Source organism: Myotis myotis, unplaced genomic scaffold (genome assembly GCF_014108235.1).
Source record: "Myotis myotis isolate mMyoMyo1 unplaced genomic scaffold, mMyoMyo1.p scaffold_m19_p_12, whole genome shotgun sequence".
NCBI classification, from domain to species: Eukaryota; Metazoa; Chordata; class Mammalia; order Chiroptera; family Vespertilionidae; genus Myotis; species Myotis myotis.
In genome coordinates this window covers 33547224-33567637 of record NW_023416316.1, presented here as the reverse complement: position 1 = coordinate 33567637, position 20414 = coordinate 33547224, and the positions used below count along the sequence as shown (strand labels likewise).

The 20414-nt window shown below is 43.4% G+C and overlaps 1 long non-coding RNA gene across 1 annotated transcript; it reads right to left on the bottom strand.

Annotated features, from left to right (window-relative positions):
- Window positions 1–19348: 19348 nt before the first annotated feature.
- On the bottom strand, window positions 19349–20091 carry LOC118666786. The gene is made up of 2 exons (XR_004971079.1): window positions 19662–20091; window positions 19349–19561 (listed from the first exon to the last, which is right to left on the bottom strand). It is a non-coding gene; the product is annotated as an uncharacterized LOC118666786 (long non-coding RNA).
- Between the last annotated feature and the right edge of the window lie 323 nt (window positions 20092–20414).

Genomic DNA, 20414 nt, shown 5'->3' with positions numbered 1-20414 from the left:
TGTTTCCCCGAAAGTCAAAGGTCATTTTTTGCTGAATTAATAGCTGCTCTGGGAGGGTCAGTGTTGTGCTATCCTACATTTTTTCCAAGGCCTGGAGATGCAATTTCCTCCAATCTGCAGGCAATTTCCCACCAATTTTCTTGGGGAGCTAATAGGCTGTGACAGGAGATGGAGCTAGCAACTAGCAGGCATCTTCAGAAAAGACAAATTGCATCTCTGCCACCTAACTGGGCAATCTAGATCGACAGAGTTTATAGCTTTGTAGTGTTATTGGGCCCCATGCTAACAGCAAATCATTCACGCTGCTCACTGAATTTCATATTCCCTTCCTTCTGAATTTGTTATTGCCACATATCACTTTGTAGCTCTTTCCCTGGAAATTGCAGTAAAAAGGGGGATCGCACATATATTAGTGACTTAAATGTCTCCTAAATTGCTTACCAGAAATGATTAGCTTTCAGTAATTTCTGTTTACAGAGCTGGAGCTAAGCTGGTACTTTTTAAGTGATGTGATGGGAAGGTTGGAAAGGCGAGCCAGAAAGGAATGAAGAAGTGCTGTGCAGCAGGTTGCAGCCTTCGGCCAGCACATGCAGACTGTGTCTTCTATCTGGTAGGTGCTTATGAATAGTCAAACGCATTTCAAAAAATAAACATTTTTTAAAACATGCTTTCAACACTGCTTTATGCTTTGCCTAGATTGTGTTTTAAAAGCTAACAGTTTAATGTAACAGTGGAAATGCTTTCATAAAATTAAAAGGAAACAACCTTACTTTCATTTATTTTTTTCTCATTACATAAGTAATACATGTTCACACTAAAAGATTTAATAAGGATAAGAGAAGGGAAGACAAGAAAGGCTGATTAAAGAAACACCTACTCATTGTTTCACTCAAGCATTTTTTAATTGCCTGAATTAAAAATGCACAAAAATGAACAAGCTAGGCTCCTCCTGCCGGGGATTCAGTCGAGTGGAGGAGACAGGCAAATGAGCAGATGCACTGTAAGACACTGTGTCCCAGTTGTCTGAAGGCCACTGTTGAAGAAAGGGAGAACAGACTGCCTGCTCCACTAAACTGAGGTGAACAGGTCAGGTGGAGTTAAATGGTGCAGGTAAATTAACAGCAGAGTTTTGAGTCAGCTTTGCTTTCCTAAAGTGATGCTGAGAGGATCAATATGAAAATAAGTAACCATTGCACTCTCATTATTTGCATCTAGAGACCATCACTTGACAAGCATATAAACAATAATGCTTTGGACAACATGCTCTATGCCAGGGGTGGGCAACCCCTGGCACGCGTGCCAAACATAGCACGCCAGTAACTTTTGCTGGCACGCGAAACCCTCTCTTATAATCTTCCATTTACAATTTTTTTTCTTAGTATCGACTTTTTTATTTTTCAGATAAATTCAGTGTAGGTGCATCTTAGATAAATAAATAATTTTACATAACAAGTTATCTTAAAGACCATAGACATGGATTGACGAGAGAGGGGAAGAGCAATTTCTATGCCTCTGCCTTAACTCTCCCTGCCTTCCTAGATCTGACCAGTGTTTTGGTTTCATCCACATAAGCTTGTGAATCTTTGTTCTCAGTGATGAATTTTGTTAAGTCTCATAATAGGAGTAGCCTGACGGATGAAAGTAGTAGCTCGTGCATATCTCTGAAGGTCACGAAATATAAACCTGATGTAAAATCTCTGTCATCAGTGATGCAGCAGCAAAAGTCCCACTGATAATCTCAAGCGGAGTCATAAAGTTTTCTGTCGGACTATCAGTGTACATGTATACATTAAAAAGTAAATGTATTTTTCATCATCATATACTGTGTTTTTGTCGCTCGAATGAATTTTATTATTTCTTCAAGGTTCTTCACATACGTACACCTTAAGAGATATCAAGTAGGCGTAACATGTTCTCAAAAAATTAGGGTTGGCACTCAGAAGAATTTTGAGTCAGAGATTTTGCTGGTTTTGGCACGCACTCACAAAAAGGTTGCCCACCCCTGCTCTATGCTGTAATAATGACTGTACTAACATTAGAGTAATATTAGGGTATAAGAAGGCTAGAGTGAGCCTTAGGATTACTGAGGCCCGCCCCAGGAAAGGTGTTGAGCAGAGACTGTGCTAGAGAAAAATGCAGACATCCTAGTAATCTTAAGAACCTCATTCCTAAATGATACCTATCTCTAGAACTTAGAGAAAACTAAAATGCTTTAAAAAAAATTTGTTTTCCTATTTGAAAAAAAAAAAAACTTCAGGAAGGCTAATTAAATGTTAGGAAGCACCTGAACTTGACAGATAAGTAAAAACTAAAGCAGAAATACGCCCTGTTTCACCAGATCAGGAGGCCACTGGAAGGATCAAATAGTCTCTGCTGTATATGCCAACACCTTCATAAAGAGTAGTGTTATGGCTCAGCCCACGTGGCTCAGTGGTTGAGCATCGACCTATGAACCAGGAGGTCACAATTTCATTCCAAATCAGGGCACATGCCCAGGTTGTGGGGATCCCGGTATGGGTGTGCAAGAGGCAGCCAATCAATAATTCTTTTTCATCATTGGTGTTTCTATTTCTCCCTCCCTTCCTCTCTGAAATCAATAAAAATATATATACTTTAAACATATAGTGTTATGATGTTTTCTTTTTCAGCTCATTATCATACCAGGTATGCCTGAAGTTGAGCCAAAAGGATCTCCTCAAAAGGCAAAGGAACAAGGTTTGGTGTGGAACTTCTTAAACCTTGGGGATTGCCACGTTGATGTGAGCAGATCATCCTGGCTTGCTGGTTTTGAGGGCAGGTTCACCCAAGCAGTAGAAATGTGAATGGTGTAGCAAAATGCCTGCTCTAACTGATCTCCTCCACTTCCTAGCTGTGAAATCTGAAACTTCATCATTCATATTTTTCCTACCCAGAAGGCCTATTTTGGTGACCCGGAGCCTTAAAGTCAGTGTGTGTTTTGAATCTAAAGGTGTTCAGAGGTAGGCCTATAATAATCCTCCAAATACATTAATTGACTGAATTGAATAGAATCAAGAATCCCCTAATTAAAATGCCAATACCCTCTGATAGACACCAGTTATTATCTATGCGCCTCACCCATTAAATGGGTCTAGGCCAGTGGTTCTCAACCTTCCTAATGCTGCAACCCTTTAATACAGTTCCTCATGTTGTGGTGACCCCCAACCATAAAATTATTTTCGTTGCTACTTCGTAACTGTAATCTTGCTACTGTTATGAATTGTAATGTGAATATCTGATATGCAGGATGTATTTTCATTGTTACAAATTGAACATAATTAAAGCATAGTGATTAATCACAAAAACAATATGTAATTATATATGTGTTTTCCGATGGTCTTGGGCGACCCCTGTGAAAGGGTCGTTCGACCCCCAAAGGGGTCATGACCCACAGTTGAGAACCGCTGGTCTAGGCAAAGGCCTCAGCATCCGCACAATTCCGCTGCAGAGCTAATTTTGGAAACCCCTGTCTAGATGCGGGCTGAGAGGAGTGGGGTGGACATGAAATGTAAACCCATGAGAGCAGCAGTGTCACATTGTGGGAAAAGCATGGGAATGGCCCCTCAAGTCAAAGCTGCCCTTTAAATCTTAGGAGCTATGGGAGCTCAGCCAAGTGACCTAATCAGAACTTTTGGTTTCTTTACCTGTCACAGCACAGTGGTTGTGAGGGTCACAAGATGCAATGCTTGCGAACCTCACCCCATCATGGTCAGCACTGGCAGGGCACCTTATAAGAAATGGCAGCTCTTCTTCCTCCTTCTTTCCCTCCTCCCCTTCCTCCTCCTAGGCTAGCAATGGATCTTGCCCCCTGCCCAAGCCACCCCTGGCTCATGAAGTAAGTACAAAGCCTCTCTCAGATTTCAAGGTTCCACATGGATCCAGCTCAAGCACTCGGCATAGTGTTCTCTCCCATCATCCCTCTTCCCTGTCGTTGCATTTGTCTTGGGCATAACTTCCCAATGGGTGAACCATTACAGCGCCATGACTGGCTGTCCTCAGTTCCTGCTTAAGCATGCTGGTTTTTAATCCAATCTGTACCGCTTCTTGCATGCTATATTCACTTCTCTCTGTCCATATGAGAACCCTAAAGTTAATACCACTGGAACCGGTAAGACACAAAATGGCACCCTGTGGCTGGAAAGATTCAAAGGGCTTCACTGAGCATTTCAATTGCTACTTCAAGAATTAGGTAAGGGAGAGAATGTAGCTCATTAAGTTTCTTTCATAGACAAAGAGAAGTTAAGGACTTGTCCAAGATCACACAGCATTTCATATATTCTTCAATTTCAAAACTAAAAAACAAAAAAAAAAAACCACAAAAAACACTTATAGACAAATTTTATGGCCTTCATGAACAAGGGTTCAGACCCCATGGCTTTTCTGGGGGCACCCAAGAATTCGGAATGAACTAGGAAAGGTCACTGGTGAGACAAAAAATTCCATCTTTCATTTCTGCTTAACCTTTAATACTAAATGCTTATCAGTTACTGAACCTAAGAATATTTAGAAATAAATGATGTTGAATAAAATTAGTAAGGTTTGCAATTTTTCATAATATGAATAAATGAGATAGAATTAAATATGTTTCCTACTTAAATTAACACTGTCCAGTGGGAAAGAAAATTAGTTTATGCTTAGTAGAAGGATACATAAAATTTTACTATAATTCAGCCCTAAGGAATTTTTTAATTACCTCAGTAATGAAAAATGTAAAATTACTGTGAGTGCAAGTGCAAGGATCTTTCAACACCCATTCCTCAGCTTTAAACCGTTTGCCATTTTAATATCCAACTTCATAAATATTATATTTCCAAAATGTTTGGCCCTTCAGAAGACAGGAATGAATGCAAAATAAGATCTTGCAATAACTAGCACTCAACAAGGGGCGGGGGTGGGGGATGGTAATATCCACAGAGTGTACAGATCCAACTGAGTTTAAATGCCAACCAGTCATTTCTTAATCAGGAGCAGTGACAAAAATCACAAATTTCATTGCTGCTGTGTCTTCAGAATTAGGTCCAAGAAATAAAAAATAACGACCTTCACTTGTTTGTGTGGTCTGGCAAAGGATTCAGCCAAAAAAAATAAAATATTTTCCCAATCAGCAAATGTTCCTATGAATGGATTGGCCAGCAACCCCAAGCACATTTCTTTGAATTATATCTTGCATGCAATCCCATTTTTCCAATGATCTATTAGTTAACCAGAAATACTGTACAGAATTTAATGGGTTAGGAACCTTAAGGGAATTGATGCATCTCAAATGAATGCCTCGGGGGATGCTGGTTTATTGCACAGAAGATAATTCTTTCCTGAAAAGGAGCAAGCTTCATTTGAAATTAAGATTTGAAGATCATAAACGGAATCAACTGAGCCAAGAAGTCTTTTGTGATGTACCGCACCTGGGAGGCAAAGGAGCCTTTGCAGAGAACGTGGGGAGCGGAGGGCCTTGTGGAGCAACAGAAACCTTTCCCCCCACCTGAAAACAGTATGTCTTGTGAAGGAAACTTAAAGGGTTTTTTCCATGTCAGGGTGCCACACTAAAGAGTTTGTTTTTGAGATACAGATAGGTGATAGGTAGGTAGGTAGGTTGGTAGATAGATAGATAGTAAATGTTGGTTGTTCCAGAATATCTTGATGCAGTTAACCCCAAAATAAATTATTAGCTTATTGTAAATGCAGCCAGTTTTCAAAGTCAGGGAGTAATCCACTGTGGACTGCAGCAAGGAAGTGGAACAAAGAGTGTGAAATGAACAGATGGATTTGATTTTAAACAAATTAGACCCATGACAAGGGATGTAACAAGTCATTTTTCAGTTTTCCATGCTATGGGTGAACTTCCCTATGACCTCTGCAGCGTGCTAGCTCATTTTTCCCCTACTGGGAATGCAGGCCTTTCAGCTTTGGGCTCTGTGATTGTAAACTAAGGTCCCTTGCTTCCACTAAACTGATCAAACGAGGCACCAGAGGGACTGAAGCAACAGAATGCTTAATTAGTTAAACTCCAAACTATTCGTTCTCTCAATCTCAGACTCGTTCCTAGACACACTCATAAATACAAGAACAAATGTCCAGGAGATATCACACCTTTGAAACTCTGGATTCGGAGAGTATTACACAATCCCATATTGGCATACCCATCAGAGCGGCTGACACCAACCCCAGGCTGGCTCATTGACATGAATCATCCTTGTCCTTCCCGAGTTTTTTAAAAATCCCACCCCTGCCTCCCTGCCCCAATTTCATGGGTCCAGCGGCTGAAGGCTGCCAGAGGCAGCCCCTGGGCACTGAGGCACACCCCTCCACCAAACCTGAACTCCCCAGCTGCAACCACGGCCTCAAAATGTCCTGCTGTTTTCTCACTACCTCAGTAAAACCCACACCTCCTTACTGGTGATATCAACGAGAGCTTTGAAACCATGGGTCTCTGTAAATTCATACTAACGGGTGAATGACTGGCCCCTCTGACCTGAATGATAAGTCCCCTAACTGACCCCTCGCTCTAGGCCACCTTCACAGAGCATCTAGGGTGATCTGTGACCCACAGAAAACATCGCAGCCCCCACCCTCACTCCATCTGCGTGCCCCCCTCCCCCCCCAAATACCCACCCTCTCTGCCCAGGACTTAAACACGGCTCCTCCCTCTGCCTGTCCCAGATCCTGAAGTTTTCACCCTGCCTCTGAGCTTCCTTCACTCACCACGCACGTCCTCTGTCACAGTGTTGAGCGAAAGCTGTGTTCACAGCCGTAGTTCAAGCACCACTTTATCTGGAAACACTCCCGGCTCACACTCACCCAGCAAAGGTCGAGGCTCCAAATCCGACCTCGTCCACCACGGCGCCTCTCGGCAGCATTCACTGGGTTTCTGCAAGTCCCGATGCATCCAAAGTGTCCGTTACTCAGCTACCAAATGGGACCGCCGTGCACGTCTGGATGAAGCACAGAAAAGCCAAACAATCCAGTGTGTAAATAAACGTCAAAAACAAGAAAATGAGTGCGCGGTAGAAAGTAGGGAGGAGGCTGCGGCTGGCTCTCGTCCCCTGTGAGCTGCGAGGGGAAGGGAAGGGCCCAGTGGGCCGAGGTCGGCGGAAGCCGCCACGTTTCCAATCTCTCCCAACGACGCCCCCAAAGGCCTCTTCGTAGGGCGCAGCCTCTCCTGGGCCGCCTGCTGCCGGGTCCTGTGGGGGTGCAGCGTCCAGAGCGCGGCCAGCAGGCACCGCAGGGGCGAGGCGACGGGGTGCAGAGCGGTCTCCCCGCGGGCCTGGTCCTCCCCGGGGGCCGGGAAGGGCCGGCACGCAGGCGGCTGCCCCAGCAGCTGGCAGGTGGCGGAGAGTGAGCAGGTGCAGGCGGAAAACCGAAAGGGACCTGGCTTTCGTCTCGGAGACTCTTCCGCTTGAACAAGGGGGAAGCTTCGAGAAGGGTCCACGGAGAGAGAAATCGCGCCCCGGGGAAGGCCTCGTGGGGAGGCGTGGCCGTGGGTCTCGCGGGGCCCGGCCCTCCGTGGTGCTTGCTGTGGGGGGAGGGCAGTCACGCACCACTGAGCGGGAAACAGGCTGGTGGAGGTGGCGGAGGGTAGAGGGAAATGAATGGTGGTGGGGGTGGGGAAATAGCGAAAAAAGAGGGGAAACGTTTGTGAGAATTGGTCCCTAGATAACTTTAACACTGTGCAAATGTCCTACCAAGAATGCACTTACACAAAAGTGTGGGAACCTTTGCTTAAGAGAAGTGAATGATTGTGTACATTCACATAGATATATATCGCACTATTTTGCAATTTTGGAAAATGTCTTTCCTCCTTAAGGAGATTGTCTTTTTCATCTTTGCCCAAAGATGAAATGTTTGCTACGTGATTTTCAAATGAAGGGTAAAAAAATGTCTATTTATCTATTTACTTATTTATTTTTAAAACCACTTTTATTAAGGTATTATTGTCGTACAAAAAGCTGAATATTGCTCACCTGGCGTGGCTCAGTGGTTGAGTGTTGACCTATGAACCAGGAGGTCACAGTTTGATTCCTGGTCAGGGCACATGTCCAGGTTGCAGCTCGATCCGCAGTGTGGAGCATGCAGGAGGCAGCTGATCAATGATTCTCTCTCATCATTGATGTTTCTCTCTCTCTCCCTCTCCCTTCCTCTATGAAATAAATACAAATATATTTTTTTTTAAAACCAACTGGGTATTTTTAATGCACACAACTTGATGAGTTTAGAGATAAGTATATATCTGTGAAACCATTATTATCACAAAGAGAAAAAAAAACAACCCTTTTTAAAAAGGAAGCTCGCTACTCTTAGAAGAATGTAGCTCATATGTGATTTCAGTCAATGGGATAAAATAGGAAAACCTACAAATAAGAGAAGGAAAGAAGGAAAATTTGGGATCAGGAGATTTGAGGGCCAGCATTCTCTTTCCCTGAGACTTAAAATGACAATACAGACACACTGACTCCCTCTGTTATGGGAGCAGTGTGGCCTTTGTGAGAGCAACAAAAGGCACAAGATAAAATTCTTTGGGCTGAACATTAGAGCAGCTGATGTCACCACATCTATCTCAAAATCGCCAATGGAAAACTGCCCATTCCTCCTTGAGTTAGCATAGAATTTTTCAGCTGTGTTCAAAGCATTGCCACAGATGTGCTCATTTTGTCACCTGCTTCTCGGCAAACTGCACAGACCCCTCTGGGCCCCAAGCCTGGCCCTGGCTCAAATTCCCTGGCTTTCCAGAAGGCATCCAAGCCTCTCTGCTTTTATACAGGCAGTATTCCCTTGACCTTTTGCAGTTTTCCACAATTGTTCCATAGCTGGTCACTTGCAGGCAAGCACAATTAGTTGTACTGCCTGGTGCCAGGGGAGAAATGCCAAGCTGGTGAGGAAATGAATCAAAATGAATTGAAATTAACCTGCAGAGAGCTGATGAGGAAGACTCGTGCTGCAGCAAAAATCAATGAATGAAAAAAAATGATCTGCCTAAGAAAAATCAATGAAACCAAATGGGCTGACCATAGAGAAGAATTCTCTCATATACACAGGCTATGCCTGACCTCAGATGTGCTCAGCTAATCCAGCACTTGTCAGCTTGCTGAAGAGAGCATAACCTGTCTTTCCCCCTGCAGCAGCGGTTCTCAGACTTTAATGTGCAAGGGTTACCTGGGGATCTTGTTAACATGAAGATTCTGATCCAGTAGGTGTGGGGGGGGCGGGGGGGCTTGAGAATCTACACTTCAAACAAGCTTCCAGGAGATACTGATATTGCTGGTATATGGACCACACTTTGAGCAGGAGGCAGCAAAGTGTGTCGTCTCTGGACCAGCATCATCAGGGAATGTGGGGCGCAGTTACGGTGTTTTGGCCAGATTCAAGCCTCGGACTAATGAAAGGACAGGGTCTTCTCATTGCCACGTGCAAGTCCCAGCAGGAGGGCAGGGCCCTCCCAGCACAATCATAGCCAACGGCTGTGGTTGTAAGCTTGAACCTATGGTCCAAACACGTAGCCCCACGTGCCTTGTGATAGAGTTCCGGTGCATGTAGTTAAGTGGGGTTGAAACTCACGAGAATGCTGTAAACAACGTGATCACGCCCCTACTTTGCCTCGTGGCATCTGCTATAAAATAAAGATACGGCTTATGGGCGCTGGCGTTGTCTCCTCATCAGGGAGGCAGCGTCCCACCGAGACCCAGCTTTCATTCTCTTGTCTGTCTTTTCTCAATCCTTTCACCCCCCCCCCCCCCGCCGGCCTTCCCCCCCCCTCCCCCCCAGGATCACCCTTGGCTGTGCTGCCACAGCACAAGGGAACTTGTTAGAAATGCAAATTCTTGAACCCCCACTCCAAACTGACTGAAGCAGAAACTCTGGGGATAGGGTCTAGAAATCTGAGTTTTAACAAGCTCTTCAGGTGATTCTGATGCACTCTTAAGTTTGAAAACTGTAAATATTCTAGATCTAAACCATGTTTTTTCATGTAGGTCCATGACCATCTCTACCATGAAAATTTCTCATGGCAAGCAAACTTGAAGATCTCTTGCCTCCCTTTAAAATCATCATCCTTTAATTTCTAGTTTATGTTAACTTTTTAAATGCCCTTTTTTGTCTCCTAAAATCTATCAAGAGAGATTCTCTTGGCTTTAACTTCTATCAGGAGCCACATGAGAGCCTGGGCTGTACCTTGTTCATCTCTGTATCTCTAGTTTAGCAGTGTGTGCCGTAAAGCATGTAATCAATAAACACTTCTGGATAGGCTGATGATAGTATGTAGATTCACAATGAAGCCAAATATGGTTAAGCCAAATATGGGCAGGAATTCAGTTGCCAGTTTGAGGATTCTTTTCAAGGGAATAAAATATAGATATTTGCATTAATTATCTAATGCTGCATAACAAACCACAAAAACAAAAAAAAACACAACACAACGATCTAAAACAACAATGCTCATTTATTATCACTCATGGTCTCTGGATCAGGAATGTGAGTCTGGCTTGGCTTGGGGTCTCTGATGAGGTTGCAGTCAGATGTTGGCAGGCTAAAGTCAATGAAAGGCTTGACTGGGCCTGATGGGTCTGTTGGCACACTCCCATAGCTGGAAAATTGGCGCTGGTTGTTAGAAGAGGCCTCAGTTCTCTCCACGGGGCTACTTGAATGACCTCACAACATGGCAGCTGGCTCATCCCACAGGAAGCAATCCAAGCAAATAAGGCAAGACTCCCATGCTGTCATTTTTTTTCGTATTCTATTGGTCACATAGATTAGCCCTGATTCAGTGTATGAAGGGACTACACAGGGCCTTGAAGCCATGTTGGCACCTGGCTATCATAATGTGTATCTTCAGGTTGCCACAGATATTGAGTTTGCTTTCAAGGAGTTAACAGTCTTGGGGAGGAAGAAAAATAGTGATCAAGTTCACAAATAAGGATTTAAGATAGAAGTACAAGCACGAAAAAATAAAACAAAGGGGACAAGGTGGAGGGTGGTGACTTTAGATAATGATGCCAGGGACTCTCTAAGGCAAGCATGTCAAACTCGTGGCCCACAGGCCACATGCCTTGTTTATTTGGCCCATGTTAGCCCTTGAGTTTGACATGCTTGCTCTAAGGCAGTGATGGCGGACCTATGACTCGCATGTCAGAGGTTACAGGCGAACTCATTTTTTTGGTTGATTTTTCTTTGTTAAATGGCATTTAAATATATAAAATAAATATCAAAAATATAAGTCTTTGTCTTACTATGGTTGCAAATATCAAAAAATTTCTATATGTGACACGGCACCAGAGTTAAGTTAGGGTTTTTCAAAATGCTGACACGCCGAGCTCAAGAGGTTCGCCATCACTGCTCTAAGGCAATGATATTTGAGCTGAATGTTGAGGAGGAACCTCCATGTGAAAAACAGGCAGAAAGAACAGTTTGTGCAAAGGTACTGGACAAACTTGAACAAGCTTGGCATGTTTTAGAGATGGAAAGCAAGGGTGGCTGGAGGGTTATAAAGAAACTAGAGGCCCGGTGCATGAAATTTGTGCACGGGGCAGGGGGGGGGGGCGTATGGAGGTCCCTTAGCCCGGCCTGCACCCTCTCGCAGTCTGGGAGCCTTCAGGGGATGCCCATGGAGGGGAGCGGGCCTAAGCTGTCAGTCAGACATCCTTAGCGTTGCCATGGAGGCAGGGGAGGCTCTCACTACTGCCGGTGCACTCTCCAGCTATGAGCCCAGCTTCTGGCTGAACAGTGCTCCCCCTGTGGGAGTGCACTGACCACCAGAGGGCAGCTCCTGTGTTGAGCATCTGGCCCGGGTGGTCAGGGCATGTCACAGTGACCGGTCGTTCCGCTTTCACGCCAAAACCGGCTCTCCAACATCCCCTAAGGGGTCCCGGATTGCGAGAGGGTACAGGTCAGGCTGAGAGACCCCACTGGTGCATGATCAGGGCCGGGGAGGGACACAGGAGCTGGCCAGCTGGGGAGGGACTATGGGAGGGCTGCAGGGTGTGTCCAGTCCATTTTGCTCAGTCCCGATCAATCAGACCTCAGCAGTAAGCTAACCTACTGGTTGGAGCATCTGCCTCCTGGTGGTCAGTGCATGTCATCATAAGCAGTTGAGGCCTTAGCATATCATTAGCATATTATGCTTTGATTGGTTGAATGGCTGACCAGACGACCGGACACTTAGCATATTAAGCTTTTATTATATAAGATAGGAAGTACCATGAGGAAAGGCCAGCTTCCAGAGAGGTGGGAGGCAACCTGGCAGAGTTTGGCATCTCCAAAGCAAAGAAGGTGTTTCTGGAAGGACAGAGTAGGCAACTGTTTTAAAAGCTGCTCAGAGTTGGAACAAGAAAAACATAAAGACCTTGCCAGTGGGCTTGGCAAGGAGAGCACTGGAGACCTTGTCAAGGGCAGTTTCCGTGGTGTGGATGGGATTGAAAGCCTGATGGGTGTACTGAATGGAGGCAGGGGATGAAGGAATGGAGGCTGGGGAATGGAATTCTTCTGAAAAGAACTGATGTGATAAGGGGAAGACAAATGGAGTAGTACCTCTGGGGCATGGAGCTAAGGAAATTTTTTTGTTTTGATGTTTGTCTTTGACTTTTGGTTTTGAGATGAGAGATAGGACAGCCTACATGGGCTGAAGTATGCTGAAAGGAATGAGGTAAGATACAGGTCTCTGAAACATAGATAGCAATCTCTCAATATATGTAGTTCCCATCTTTACCCTTGTGATGGAGTTTATTTAGACCCAACTAATTCTAGATAGCTAATTTGGCAACTTGGAACATGTTTGTGCTTTATTTAATTGGGAATTACAGTTCTTTTATTAGCTCTTCTGATTTAACCCATAAGTAGATATTTAGACTTTAGTGTCTAATTACAGAGTTTATGAAAGTAATAACGTGACATTTTTTCCTGAGATAAACAGTTTTAAACTCCCATTAATTTAGACTTGTCTACTGAGCTTTGTGACTGAAGGTGACCAGGTACAGAGACTCACAGTGATATCACAGGGTAGTGAAAATTTTCCTACTGATTATAGAAATAGTCAACTTTTATTTAATTATATATGTGCGACATGATAGAGGCTTTTGTGTGTTTTTTAAACTAATAGCCAGAACTTCCCATTGTTGCCCTGAGGGTCTGGGATAGTCAGCACCAGCAGCTTCTACGTCTCCCCGCTCTCCACCCCGCCACTGTATCTTATCAGTATTTGTGTGTGTGTGCCCTGACCTGAAAAAGTGGAGAAATAATGATTTAAAAACACTGAGTGGGAGTCAAAAGTCAGACCAGGCCTTTTTTTTTGTTTTTCCTGATTCCTCCTAGATGGGCCCCTGAGCATCCTCCCAGCCTCCACTCAGCCCTGTCCTGCTCCCTTGGGAAGTTCCTCTCCTCTTGCAGCTCAGTGGCCTTGTATATATAGGAGGGGGCTTGCAAAAGTAGGTTTGCAGTTGTGAGTGCATGAAACACAGAGTTTATTCTTTTATTATTACTTAACTAGAGGCCCAGTGTGTGATTGAAATCTCGCGAGGAGGCACCCTGTGGCCGCTGTGGGAGTCAGGCCGGACCCACGCTGTGGGCAGCCGGGACCCGCACCTGACTCGCGCAGCGCCTGCTGCTGCAGGAGTCGGGCCTGACTGGTGCCAAGGGCCACCGAGACCCGCACCTGACTTCTGCCCCAGGCCCCCCCTGCCCCCTCCCTGTGTCCATTCCGGGGCTGCCTGAGCCAGCACGGTGGCTCAGCCAGCCCCAGGCCTCCCCCGCTCCCCTGCCTGTGTCCGCTCCAGGCTGCTGGAGCCAGTGGGCCAGCTTGGGCAGGCCCCGTGTCTGTTTCTGTCTCCACTCCAGGCCTCACCTGCACGTGCAACCTCCTCCTGTCTGGTTGTGACCCGTTATGGTGTCCTGGCCTAATTTGCATATTCTCTCTCTCTCTCTCTCTCTCTCTCTCTCTCTCTATATATATATATATATATATATATATATGTTATTGTACTGTTTTCCACACAATCAACTGTAAACCTACTTTTGCCCCACCCTGTCCCCTTATCCACAGGGGATAGATACATTCCCAGACTCCCAGTGCCTGAAAGTATGCATAATACCAAGCACTATATGTACTCTTTTTTTTCTACATATACATACATGCCTATAATAAAGTTTAATTTATAAACTAGGCACAATAAGAGATTGACAACAATAACTAATAATAATATAGACCAATTATACTGAATTAAAATTTATGTGAATGCGGTCTCTCAAATAACCTACTGTACTATACTCACCCTTCCTCTTGTGATGATGTGAGAAGATAAAACAGCTACGTGATGGATGAAGTGAGGTGAATGACATAGGCATTGTTGTCAGAAGGAGGATCAAAATTAGAACACATGTGTTTTTCCTTCTTCACAATTTTACAGATAGAAGATTCATTCTTACCATATATCTTAGCATCCTCAACTTACAATTTTTTTCTTTCTTTATGTCAAGAACTTTCACCTCTTCACTTAAAGGAAGCACTTTACGGCTTCTCTTTGGCATATCCATTGCACTTGTGGCCATTATTAAGTAAAATGAGGGTTACTTGGACACAAGCACTGTGATACAGACAGTTGATCTGATAACTCATATGGCCCTTAAGTGACTAAAGGGCAGGGAGTGTGGATACGCTGGACAAGGATGATTCACGTCTCAGGCCTGAGGGAGTGAAATAGCACAAAATTTCACCATGCTACTCAGAATGGCATGCAATTTAAAACTTATGAGTTGCTTATTTCTGGAATTTTGCATTTAATATTTTCAAACCGTGGTTGACTGAGGGTAACTGAAACTGTGGGAAGTGAAACTTTGGGTAAGGAGGGACTGTATGTAGGTATGAGGTTTCTGCCTGGAGAAAGGAAAGAGATGTCAATAAAATCATGGATCCACAGGATGTGTAGGTTACATCCATCTCCCTGGTACTTGTGAGCACCTGTCTAGTCAGGGATCCCTACTCTAGGGGCAGTGAATTGGGAAGTAAAGGACCCTAGTCCCGAGTTCATACTCCAGATTCTACAAATGCTTCAAATATCATTATCTAAATTAGCATCGAGGGTTCCTTAATTAGCTTACAAATGTTAGGTTTATGTTTTTCATTGGAAAAATAAGTGTTCTCAAGCTACATGGATAGCTAGAATGATGATGCATCGTCCTGCAGGAACAATGTAGTACGCCCTGCGAGCCCTCAGCCCAGCAACTTCAGAGCCATCCCAGAAGTTCATGTGGTCCTGAATGAACCTGCTGCCTGATCCAACTTAGAAAACTCGCTGAGCCTCCCATGCAGGGTGCTGTTCAGAATGCTCCTGAGGATGGAGGACAGGGCCACCCCACACCAAGAGGATGGGTTGGACAATGTTTTCTTATACAAGTTGGTACATTCTGAGACCAGCAATCATTTTTAACAATCACCTATGTCAGTTACCTGTTGCTGTGTGACCAGCCCCCCCCCCCCCGACTTAGTGGCTTGAAGCAATGATTTATTAATTTTCACAATTCCGTTTGTTAGAAGTCTGGTCATTGTCCTGCTGTCCTTGTATAGGTACAGTCTTCTGAGGGTTTGACTGGGGCTGTCTTCAGTTATGTCTGGCTGTTGCTACTGGTTGTCAGTGCCCCGTTATCCTTCACATGAGCACTCAACTCCAGGAGACTAGGCCAGACTTCTTCACACATGAGAGTGTGAGAGTGGAAGCTAAAGGACCTCTAGAGAAACTAGCTGAAGTCACTTCCTCCATGTGCTGTTGGTCAAAGGGAGTCACAAGGCCAGCTCACAGTCAAGAGGACAGAAAATCACACCCTGACTTTTAACGGGACTAGCAGTAACCTCACATTGCAAAGAGGTGCACAGGGAGGGATAATCCACAGGGGCCATTATAATAACGCTCTACTCTCCTATCTGGTAGTGAGGTGGTGGGGGAGGTGACAAAGACCCTCACCTGCCTCTACTCATTTAACAAAAGAATCCAACAACACATTAGGCTGAAGTGCATCCTTACCCACTTTTGTCAAACAGTCTTCTTGATCATTTTGAATTTTTCTTTGGGACAAACTTCTTGTTAGATCTAAAAAAAACATCTTTTTTTAATCTAATAATTTGATGAAGAGTTCCCAATACACCAAGTAGAAGTACCAGTGCTGACATTTTTGGGTTTCTTATGCTTGTATTATTTTCAACCTCCAACCCCACTGCTGGAAATTCTTAGTACAGAAATCCACTTCACCTGTACACGGAATCTGCAACACATCACAATTTGCTATTAGGACACCACTGTCAACTCCCTCCACTGCCCCTACCATCCCCTGAGGCACCTTGTGAACTGAATGGGCCATGTGACCATGTGTGAAAGACACTCCACTGAGGCATGGGAGAAAACAGTAATATTTTAATTCATATTTATGTATGTATATTTACATTTTTTACAACCTAAAATAATAAAATAAGGCTTACTGATATTTAAAAGCAGATTTAACAATATAACCCCTACTTGGTTCATATGCTATATGGTTGAAATCATACAGTATGTAGCCTTTTCAGATTGGCTTCTTTTACTTAGTAATAATACATTTAAAGTTCATCCATTCTTTTCATGGTTTGATAGCTCATTTCTTTTTAGTGCTGAATAATACTTCTTTGTCTTGATGTATCACAGCTTATTTATCCATTGTATTAATATGGGCTCTCTGGGGAAAAAAACCCAATAGCTTAGTCAGTGGTCCTCAAACTTTTTAAACAGGGGGCCAGTTCACTGTCCCTCAGACCGTTGGAGGGCCGGACTATAGTTTTAAAAAAAACTATGAACAAATTCCTATGCACACTCCACATATCTTATTTTGAAGTAAAAAAACAAAACAGGAACAAATACAATATTTGTATTTGCATGTGGCCCACGGGCCGTAGTTTGAGGACCCCTGGCTTAGATATAGACAGATAGACAGATAGATAATGCAATATATATATGTGTGTGTATACACACACACAGGGTGGGCAAAAGTATACTTATAATTGTGAGTACCTGAAACACAGTTTATTCTTGTATTATTATTTATTAATTATTGTATTATTTTCCATATGAACAATTGTAAACCTACTTTTGCCAACCTCTGAATGTATTACATAGTATTACACTCTCTCTCTCTCTCTCTCTCTCTCTCTCTCTCTCTCTCTCTATATATATATATATATATATATATATATATATATATATATATATATATCTCACACCAGCACGGCCATGGGTGAACCTGAGAAGGGGCAGTGAAGGATTTAGGAAAGACAAACAAGAGAAGAAAGCTGGGTCTCGGTGGGAAGCTGCCCTCTCTGATGTAGAGGCAGCACCACAGCCTGAAAGCTGAGTCTTTATATTATAGCCAGATTCCACGAGGCAAAATAAGGGCGCGGTTGCAATGTTCTCGTGAGTTTTCGAATCTACTCAATTACATGCACCTGATCAAGCTTTGTTTACTTGCTGCACCTTCTGCAGCCTATATCACTCAGCCACGTGGGACCACAGGTTTGGACCACAGGTTCAAGCTTACAACTATCGCCTTTGGCTATAATTGTGCTGGGAAGGCTTTGCCCTCCAAGCAGGGGCTTGCACATGTCTTTGCCAAGAGAGGACCATGCCCTCTCATTAGTCCGAGGCTTGAACCTGTCCAAACACTGTAGCCGCTCTCCACATCCCACCCCCACACTTTTTTCTGTTTTAAACACTTCCATTTACATAATCAAAAGCTCTAGGCAAATTATGCAACATAACCAAAACATCAAGAACAAACTTCTGGCTATTAACAAAACAATCAACACAGTAATGTTAATGTAATACACCAATAAGAGAGAACAAAACTCTGGCTATTAATAAAATAATAACAAATTAAAATCTTATTTATGCACATTTCTGTATCTTCCAACTTAGCTCAAAGAAGTCGTATGTGTATGATTGTACAGAAGCCCAGGTGGGATGTCGCCTCACCCATTTCACAGTCAATTTGAGGAGAGAAGAGAAAGTGGTAGGTTTAATGTCTTTTTCACTTATGATAATATTATCTGAGATTTATCTTACTGTTTCTCTGCCTCCATGAGTGGGGATAAAGGCCAGTACTGAAATCCATTTCAGCATTTTTCTTATTGAGTCATTCAGCCAACCAACTCTTCCTCACATCGCCCTTAGAAAATACTGTCCAGTTGTGGCTAATGGGAAGGCATCCTCAGCTGTGGATGCTAAGATGTACATGACTGACAAGACCCAGTGTGGACTTGGGTCTGAGTTACTCTTACATAGGAATTACTCTACAAGGTGTGTTTTATCAGAGAGGTAGGTTTGGCTAAAAAATTTAAGAGTTTATATATTTTATACCACCATTAATAGGTAGCAATTGATATTTATTATGTGCAAATAATAATCAATTGAGGTTCAAAACTTAAACAGTAAGTCTCTCATGTACTTAATATAAATAATTTAAACCTAATATTAACAGAGGAGCTCAGAATAGATGGCATGTAGAATTATATTTTAATTTTAACAAAAGCCTACTAGAAAGACAAAAATTCATAGAACGAGTGAGCTAGCATCTCTATACAACAACGGTAAGATTGACATCCCTTTAAAGCACTCTGCTCCTTCCTATAGTCCCTTCCACTAACCCAGTGTTGAAATGTTCAATTGAATTATGGTCATGACGAGGCATTTTTTAAACAGTATCTCGCTTACCTGTGGGGGATTGGCTCTGCAGATGCTGGGGACTACCTAGAACAGCGGTTCTCAACCTGTGGGTCACGACCCCTTTGGGGGTCGAACGACCCTTTCACAGGGGTCGCCTAAGACCATCAGAAAACAAATATATAATTACATATTGTTTTTGTGATTAATCACTATGCTTTATTTATGTTCAATTTGTAACAATGAAATTGGGGGTCACTACAACATGATGAACTGTATTAAAGGGTCACGGTATTAGGAAGGTTGAGAACCACTGACCTAGAACTTTTCCATTATTTAGATGTGAATGTTAAGATTTCTAAATATTTCATCCTGAGAGTCTATATCTTCTAAAAGGCAAAACATCTAAGATGAATATAAATTAGTAGACAACGTGACACCTAGTTAGACACTGATGCAGAGATTAAAAACAACACTAACATTTACACTCTCTATTGAAGGTATGGAAAGTCTGCATATTCTGTCGAAATATAATAAATTACAGCCCAGAAGAGATGGTTATCACGCTGTTAAGTATTAGCCCCAATATTAGAAAAACAATCATGACTGACACGGAGGTTTGTGTATTGACAAAGTGTGTGTCATGGAAAGCAATAATAACAGAATGGACCACATTCCTGAATGATTGTTTAATAAAACATAGAAGGACACACATCTCGGCTGGGTAGATTCCATTTTATTCACTCTTCAAATAAGAGTCTTTCCAGCCCGACGATATGTCACAGGATTGTACAAATTGGCATTTGCAGATATCAAAAGGATGCCTGCCACCTAGAGAGAAGGTTGAGTTTACTGTCAGTTGCTGGCTGTCAGCGGCCTTTCTGATCCTGTTTCCATGGAAATTGACATTAGATAGGTGGGGGGAGAAGGGAGTTATGGGTTGCGTTCTTATTTCATTATTTCAAATAAAATGTGTGAACCTTTTACCTGCTTTGCACCCATCTGAAACTGGTTTCCCTGGTAACGGAATCAGGGATGTGGCCCCCCAGTTGCTGAGAGCAGATATTCTTCCTCTGCTGATCTCAGAACACAGCACTGAAGGGGAGAGTCAGCAAGGCCAAGAGTCCTGGGTTCGCTGAAAGGGTATAAGGAAGGAAAGAAATTGGAAGTGACCTAAAACTTCATAAGGTTTTTTTTTAAAAAAACACAAGTTTTTCTTTAATTAAAAATCTAGTCTTTCAAGGAAAACAAATATACAGGTGGTGACGGTCTGCCATGGACCTTAAAAACGGCCATCCCTCAATTGCCTAATCCCGCTGCTCTACCCAGCCCTGTCCCTGAGGCCCTGGCCCCCTGCTCATGCATTTTCCTATACATCATGCTTACTTTTCCTAGAGGGTTAAAAGAAAAAGGAACATGATAGACAAGGGCTCACTGGCTCCTCCTCTGCCCACCCCCCCCCACACACACACACACACGCCCCCAGAGATCAATGTTTCCTCATCCTGAGTGACTTGCTTTCCAAGGGACTGTGATTGTTTTTAAAGGGCTTTTCACTGCAGAGGATATGAATGGGGTGGCACGAAAATGGCAGTCTTCTTTAAAAAATACTAATATACAAGAAAACTTAGGGAAAAGAAAAGAGTGGCCAATAAACTAAACTATTAAGAATGGTTGCACTTTACATTCCAAATGTGAAGTTATGTATTGGGGCTATTCCAACAGCAGAGTGCTATGCGC